The following is a 7,155-nucleotide window of genomic DNA, read 5'->3' as shown; positions in this document are numbered from 1 at the left end:
AAAACTAATTTGAGATGGATAAAAAAAAAAAAAAAAAAAACCCAAAACAGAAACAACAGAAAAAGCGTTATCTATCACCTCTCAGCTAAGATCAAGTATAAAACAAAGCAGGTTGTGAGTATCAGAGCAGGGAGCCCTCCACGCAGCCACAGAGCCGAGTCTCAGGGAAGACGTACGTAGGGTAGAAAAACCTCTCACCTTCAACGCTTCTGTTTTGATGTCTTCACATTTCCTGGGGTCTATGTGTTGCTTTCTCTTAGTTTTCCTGCAAAATTCCTTTTGAGATGTGTTGGCCTTCACTTGGCTGAAACAGGGGGTGAAGGAAGTCGTCCTCTGTGGGCCACTGTTGCTGGGGAAACAGCTGAACCCCGCAGGCCAAGTGGAACTTGGGGGCGCCAGTGGAACCTGAGAAGTTGTGGTGGGGCTGCGATGGAGAGAGGCGTCCAAGCAGAAGGCAGAAACCCGCCGGAGGCGGGCTGTGACCGCCAGACCTTTTCCTAAGTGGTGGCAGTGGTGGGATTGAGGGGCAAGTAGGTTTGGAGAACCTTTTTAGCCAGGGGTCTGTTGAGAGATGGTAGAAGGGAGTCTTAATGTGGGGACTGTGGATAGTGGGATGTTCGTGGGAACCAGAGGGATTTTAGCCAAGTCCAGATGGAACGCACAGGGCGTCGGTAGAGGAAAAAGAAAATCCCTTTCTGGGAAAACCGTTTCTTTATTGAAACAATGGGGGACATCATCAAAGGCTGGGTGGACACATTTCAATTTTCTGAACATTACAAAGGTAGGCACAGCAAAGAATAATGACGATTATAAGAAAACCGAGGGCCGGGCGCGGTGGCTCACGCCTGTGATCCCAGCACTCTGGGAGGCTGAGGTGGGTGGATCACCTGAGGTGAGGAGTTTGAGACCAGCCTGGCCAACATGGTGAAACTCCGTCTCTACTAAAAATACAAAAACTAGCCGGGTATGGTGGTGTGCACCTGTAATCCCAGTTACTCGGGAGGCTGAGGTAGGAGAACCGTTTGAACCCACGAGATGGAGGTTGCAGTGAGCCGAGATTGTGCCACTGCACTCCAGCCTGGGCAACAAGAGTGAAACTCCATCTCAAAAAAAAAAAAAAAAAGTACCAAGAAGATGGGAAAACCATGTAGAACTGATTTGATGAGGAAAAGTTTGGTCTCTGTTACATGAACTAATGACTAGAACAGTATTTGGTTAAAAAACCACTTACGCTCTGCACCCGGGAGGAAATGCATGCAGGCAAGGACTAGTAAAATGAAAAATTATAATAATTTTTTAAAAGGCTGGACACAGTGGCTCACGCCTGTTATCCCAGCACTTTGGGAGGCAGAGGCGGGCAGATCACCTGAGATCAGGAGTTCGAGACCAGCCTGGCCAATATGGTGAAACCCCATCTCTACTAAAAATACAAAAATTAGCTGAGCGTGGTGTCGCATGCCTGTAATCCTAGCTACTGGGGAGGCTGAGGTAGGATAATTTCTTGAACCCGGGAGGTGGAGGTTGCAGTGAGCTGAGTTTGCGCCATTGCACTCCAGCCTGGGTGTTGCAGTGAGATTCTGTCTCAAAAAAAAAAAAAAGAATAAATCCACTTGCATTGGTCAAAAATGTTAAAAATATCTTGTGGTGAAATAGACTCCTGGCACTATAAAAATGATATTTCCTGGAGAATAATTTGGCAAGACTTTGCAAGAATGGCAAGAATGATCATAAGAATAGGTTGTCTCACTTTGGGGGATACATTCCGGGAAAATAATGTAAGAGAAAAAATATTTGCATACAGACACTTGCGGCTACTCCATACAGTACAGTCAAGAACTGGAAACTGTTCAGCTGGCGGGGTGACAGCTAAGTCAATTTTGGCTGTTAGGGGAATGAGCCTTTGTGCATGACAACTATGAAAACTGTTGAGAAGAAATAGTTATGTGGTGCAGTCATAATCCCCAAAAGCGGAGAATCTGGAATCATGATCAAATAGTGATCGTAACAAGGGAAACATCTGTCTGAATAATTACTGGGTAGAAATAGGTTCGGAATTTGTAAATAGTCATTGATTTGGGAGATTGGGGTTCGGTTTTTGTTTTTTTATAGTTATTTTGTGCTCTGCTTCAGTTTTTATTATCCATTACATAACATATATGCTTGGATATTTGCTACAAGGAAATACACCTTTATAAGTGATATTCAGTAACTACTGGGTTTGAGAATGAAGGTGTCGGAACAAAGGAGATTGTTCTATGAGAGAAGAGGCAGGAGCCAGGGAGGGGATCCCAGCTGGCCGGGGCTCAGCCAGGAGGCAGGGCCATCGGGCAGGGTGGCAGACCAAGGAAGCACTCTGGGAAATTTTGCAAAGATCAGGGTCCCCCCGAACCTTTGACAGGTGATTGAATTATCGTGGAGTATCTGGAAGGCAGGGGAAGTTTTGTTGAGTTCGCCAAATAACTCAGACCAACTAGAAACCGTGGAGTTTCTACAGGACCAACTAGAATAGGGATCAGCTACGTGGCGGAGGGTGGTGGAGGGTGGTGGGGGATGATGTGTGTCTTTATTGAAGCTCTGTCTGCAGAGCTAGCACTGTGAGAGCTCATACTAGGTGCTCCGTGAATGTCTGTGAAGTGAATTAATATCCGGAAAGGGATGAGACAATGGTATGACTCTTTCCAAAGCTTTCCCACCTGAAATGCCATTGCCCTAGTCAGCCAAGCTGTCCAAAACCTCAGCTTGTGGGAAATCTCCGGTAGGGGGCATTGTGGACATGGTTCAGCATCTGCCTTCCAAAGCTGGGCTCTGGTGGGGAAAAAAAAAAAAAAAAAAAAAAAGTGAGACTGGGCCAGTGCAGTGGTCATTCCTGTAATCTCAGCACTTTGCATGGCCAAGGTGGGAGGATGGCTTGAGGCCAGGAGTTCAAGACCAGGCTGAACATAGCAAGGCCCCATCTCTACAAAAAAATTTTAAAAATTAGCCAGACGTGGTGGCATGCACTCGTAGTCCCAGCTGCTTGGGAGGCTGGGGTGGAAGGATTGTTCGACCCCAGGAGTTCAAGGCTGCAGTGAGCTCTGATTGAGCCACAGCACTCCAGCCTGAGTGACAGAGTGAAACCTGGTTTACAAAAAAAAAGGGAGAGATGAGATCGAGGTGTCCGCTTCCGTGCATGTGGAGGGGGTAACTGGGAACTGTGAGCTGTTGGGGATCGCACACCTCAGGGTGGGAACAGCAGTTCTTCAGAGTTGCGTGGGAGCCATGGGCAGTGGCCCTGCCTGGTGAAGTGATTCTAGCCATGTGGCCCACCCAGGGGGCAAAACAGGAATAGAGACCTTTAGAAATGAAACGTCACCTGGCTACAAGGAGATAGTCCCAAGTGCCCTAGAGATGGGGATGCCAAGTAGCTTCCTGGGAAGCTGTAAGAATCCACAGGGCATTGTAAGATGGAGGGAGGTATTAAGTTTTCTTCGTAAAGAGTTGGGGGCGGGGCGGGAGCAGCAGAGAACACTGGAAAAATGAGAAAGATGGATGGGAAGTGTTGCATCGAGCTTAATTTGGAGCTAAAATCTCCAACACTGTTACTGAGTGGCCGGGGTACCCCACAGAACGTCCTGCTCAGGACGGAGGCAAAGAGTTCCCAGTTGTATCACAGATGCAAAGAAACCAGGAACATGCCTATAATCCCAGCCTTTGGGAGGCCGAGGTGGGCGGATCACCTGAGGTCAGGAGTTTAAGACCAGCCTGGCCAACATGGTGAAACCCCATCTCTACTAAAAATACAAAAATTAGCCGGGCTTGGTGGCTCATGCTTGTAGTCCCAGTTACTCGGGAGGCTGAGGCAGGAGAATCACTTGAACCCAGGAGGCAGAGGTTGCAGTGAGCCGAGATCACCCAGCCAACTGCATTGCACCTGGGATTGTGACAATTAGCTTAATAGATTGTTCCTTTTCCTGTTTGGAACTGGCTAGGTTGTGCATGGATGGACCAGTGAAAAGAGAATCCTGTCTGGGTAGGGAGGAGGGAAGTAGAAAGCCTCTTTCGTATTCTTGGTGCCAAGAAATGGGAAGAGAATGAGGGAGCAGAGACCTGGGTTGTGTGCTGGCTCTGCACTAAACAACTGTGTGATCTTGGTCCAGTTCCTAAACCTCTCTGAGCTTCAGTTCGTATACATCAGTAACGTCGGGATAGTGACATCCCCTATGCCCACTTCACAGAGCTGCTGTGGGGATTGGATGAGAAACGCAGAGGAGTATTTTGGACACTGCAAAGCTCAAATCCAAGGTATCGGTTAGGAAAAAGTTCAACTGACTTGTAGCCACCTGAAACTCTCCATCAGCATGAGTTTATGTGAGGATGTTAGGTACATGTGTTGTGCAGTGAAAGCTCGGGAACACCAGAGTGGAGCTGCTGCCTGCACATCAGCTTCTCCTTTAGAGGAGACCATTTCGTTTTGCTTTCGGCAGTTACTTAAAGAAGCCATATCTGAAGTCACAGCAGTGGCTTCAGGAATAGAAGGGACCAATGGCCAGCTTGCTGAAATGCAATGGCAGGGCCGGGTGCGGTGGCTCACGCCTGTAATCCCAGCACTTTGGGAGGCTGAGGCCGGTGGATCACGAGGTCAAGAGATCGAGACCATCCTGGTCAACATGGTGAAACCCCGTCTCTACTAAAAATACAAAAAATTAGCTGGGCATGCTGGCGCGTGCCTGTAATCCCAGCTACTCAGGAGGCTGAGGCAGGAGAATTGCCTGAACCCAGGAGGCGGAGGTTGCAGTGAGCCGAGATCGCGCCATTGCACTCCAGCCTGGGTAACAAGCGAAACTCCGTCCTAAAAAAAAAAAAAAAAAGAAATGCAATGGCATTCCTAAAAGCCAGCTAAGAATCAGACCGTATTAGTTAAGAGCCCATAACTGTAGACATTTAGAAAAAGTTAAAAATGGCAAGAGTGGCCCAATCTTTTGAGAATTTAGAGAAACTATCATTTGGAGAGGGAATAGTTCCCCTTCTATTATAGCCTGATTATTATGACATCTATAAAGCAATGCCATATTCTAAATCTGCAGAGATAAGATTCTAAGGGGTGAAAGTCCGAGGCAGAAGTGAAGAGCTTTGCAGGGAAATTGACGAGGCTGGTGACCGGAGCTGGGCAGGGTTGGACAGGTGAGTGCCAGGATCAAGGTATCTGATAGTCTCTTCTTGAAATGTAAGCAGAGAACTAGGCCTATCCCATAAATTAAGTGGGAAATTCGATAAGGTGCAGACTTCCGTATTGGGGAGAAAGTCTTTGATGAGCTGGGGCAGAGAACTGCCAGAGAGAGTACCCAGAGATACGTCGTTAGCAGGAGAAAGACCATGTTCAGATGCAGACTTGGGAAAGTAGGTAACTTGACCGAAGGTAGCAAAATTAGACTACCCAGCTGGCTTGTGAATGCGGTTTATGAAATGGATCAGGACGGGAACAAAAACTGACTTTCTAGGAACTGCAGACTCCCGTAATTGGAGACCTGCACAGGGTACAGCAACATCAGACAAGACCTCGCCCGAGGCGCCGGGTGAGAAATCCTAGGGACCAGATCAAAGAGGGGCTGAGCATAAAGAGACGAGGAAGGAGGCTTGGGAGGGCAGCCTGGCTTGTCTCCAGAGAAAGCTGGAACGGGATGGCTTAGCGAGCATGAGAGACTGGGTTGAAACGAGCAATCAGGGCGTTGTGTCCGGTCACGGAGTGACATGGCCCAGCGCATGTCTCTACATTGCCATGGGGTAAAGCCAATGTGCTGTAGACTCTTCCGTTCCTTTGGTTATGGATTTCGTAGCTTTCCTCTGTTTCTTAACAAAGTTCTTTTGAAAATTAGAACCTTTCTCAGGTGGGAATTTTGTTATCTTTCCTCTGTTTCTTAATAAAGTTCTTTTTGAAAAATTGGAATCTTTTCTCAGATGGGTTTATGGATATGGGGAACCTTTACCACCCAGGCCCAGATAGTGAAGGAAATCAGGTCATCAACGCCACCCAGTGGTAGGTGGCTCCCAGGGTGGCCACACAGATTCCTTGAGGACGTTGCAGAAGTGACCGGCGCAGTCACCACCTGTGAGCTCACCCTTGCCCCGGGCCACTCCTTCTGCAGGACACACGGGGCCCTCTGGGCAGAGAGACGTGCACCTCCCAGGCCAGCCCTGGGTGGGAACCAGCGGGTTCCTGGCCCGTGCAGGGCTGTGGCTGGGCACACGCGGGTGTGAAGTGCAGGAAGTGAGTGAGGGGCCCTGATCAGGGTGACTGTGCCCACCACATGGTGCTTTGCCTGTTTTTTGGTTTGGGGGAACCGAAAAAGAATCTGTGGATGCTTTCCCTTATTTATTTATTTGTTTGTTTGTTTGTTTGTTCTCGCGCTATCTCCCAGGCTGGAGTGCAGTGGTGCCATCTCGGCCCACTGTAACCTCCACCTCTTGGGTTCAAGCAATTCTCCTGCCTCAGCATCCCGAGTAGCTGGGATTACAGGCACCTGCCACCACACCCGGCTAATTTTTGTATTTTTAGTAGAGATGGGGTTTCATCATATTGGCCAGGCTCGTCTCAAACTCCTGACCTCCTGATTCGCCTGCCTTGGCCTCACAAAGTGCTGGGATTACAGGCCTCACAAAGTGCCTGGCCCCCTTTTTTATTTTGTTTTTTTGAGTTAGGGTCTTACTTTGTCACCCAGGCTGGAGGGCAGTGGCATGATCTTGGCTCACTGCAGCCTCAACCTCCTGGCTCAAGTGATTTTCCTGCCTCAGCCCCTCAAGTAGCTGAGTTTACAGGCACGTACCACCACACCTGGCTAATTTTTGTATTTTCTGTAGAGATGGGGTTTTGCCATGTTGCATGAGCTGCTGTGCCTGGCTGCATCTGTGGGTACTTTCCAGCACGTGGCATTTAGGGTCCTCCCTGCAGGGTTGGGAGCTCTAGGGACATCTGCCTACTGGCCAAACCCACTCCCCTAACCTGGTCTCCAGGAACCCCCTGAAAGAGCCTCCTTCCTCTCCCGTCCAGGTTTTCCCAAGGAGGAAGAGGAATGACCTCAGCCTCTGGGCCTCCCCATCAAATACAGGAGATCCGATAGCAGTGGCTGAGATCTTGCCTTCACCTGCTACCCATCCACTGACTCCCAGAAGCCTTCACAT

This window comes from Cebus imitator, unplaced genomic scaffold (genome assembly GCF_001604975.1).
Source record: "Cebus imitator isolate Cc_AM_T3 unplaced genomic scaffold, Cebus_imitator-1.0 Scaffold82, whole genome shotgun sequence".
NCBI lineage: Eukaryota > Metazoa > Chordata > Mammalia > Primates > Cebidae > Cebus > Cebus imitator.
Note: the sequence above shows the minus strand (reverse complement) of the source record.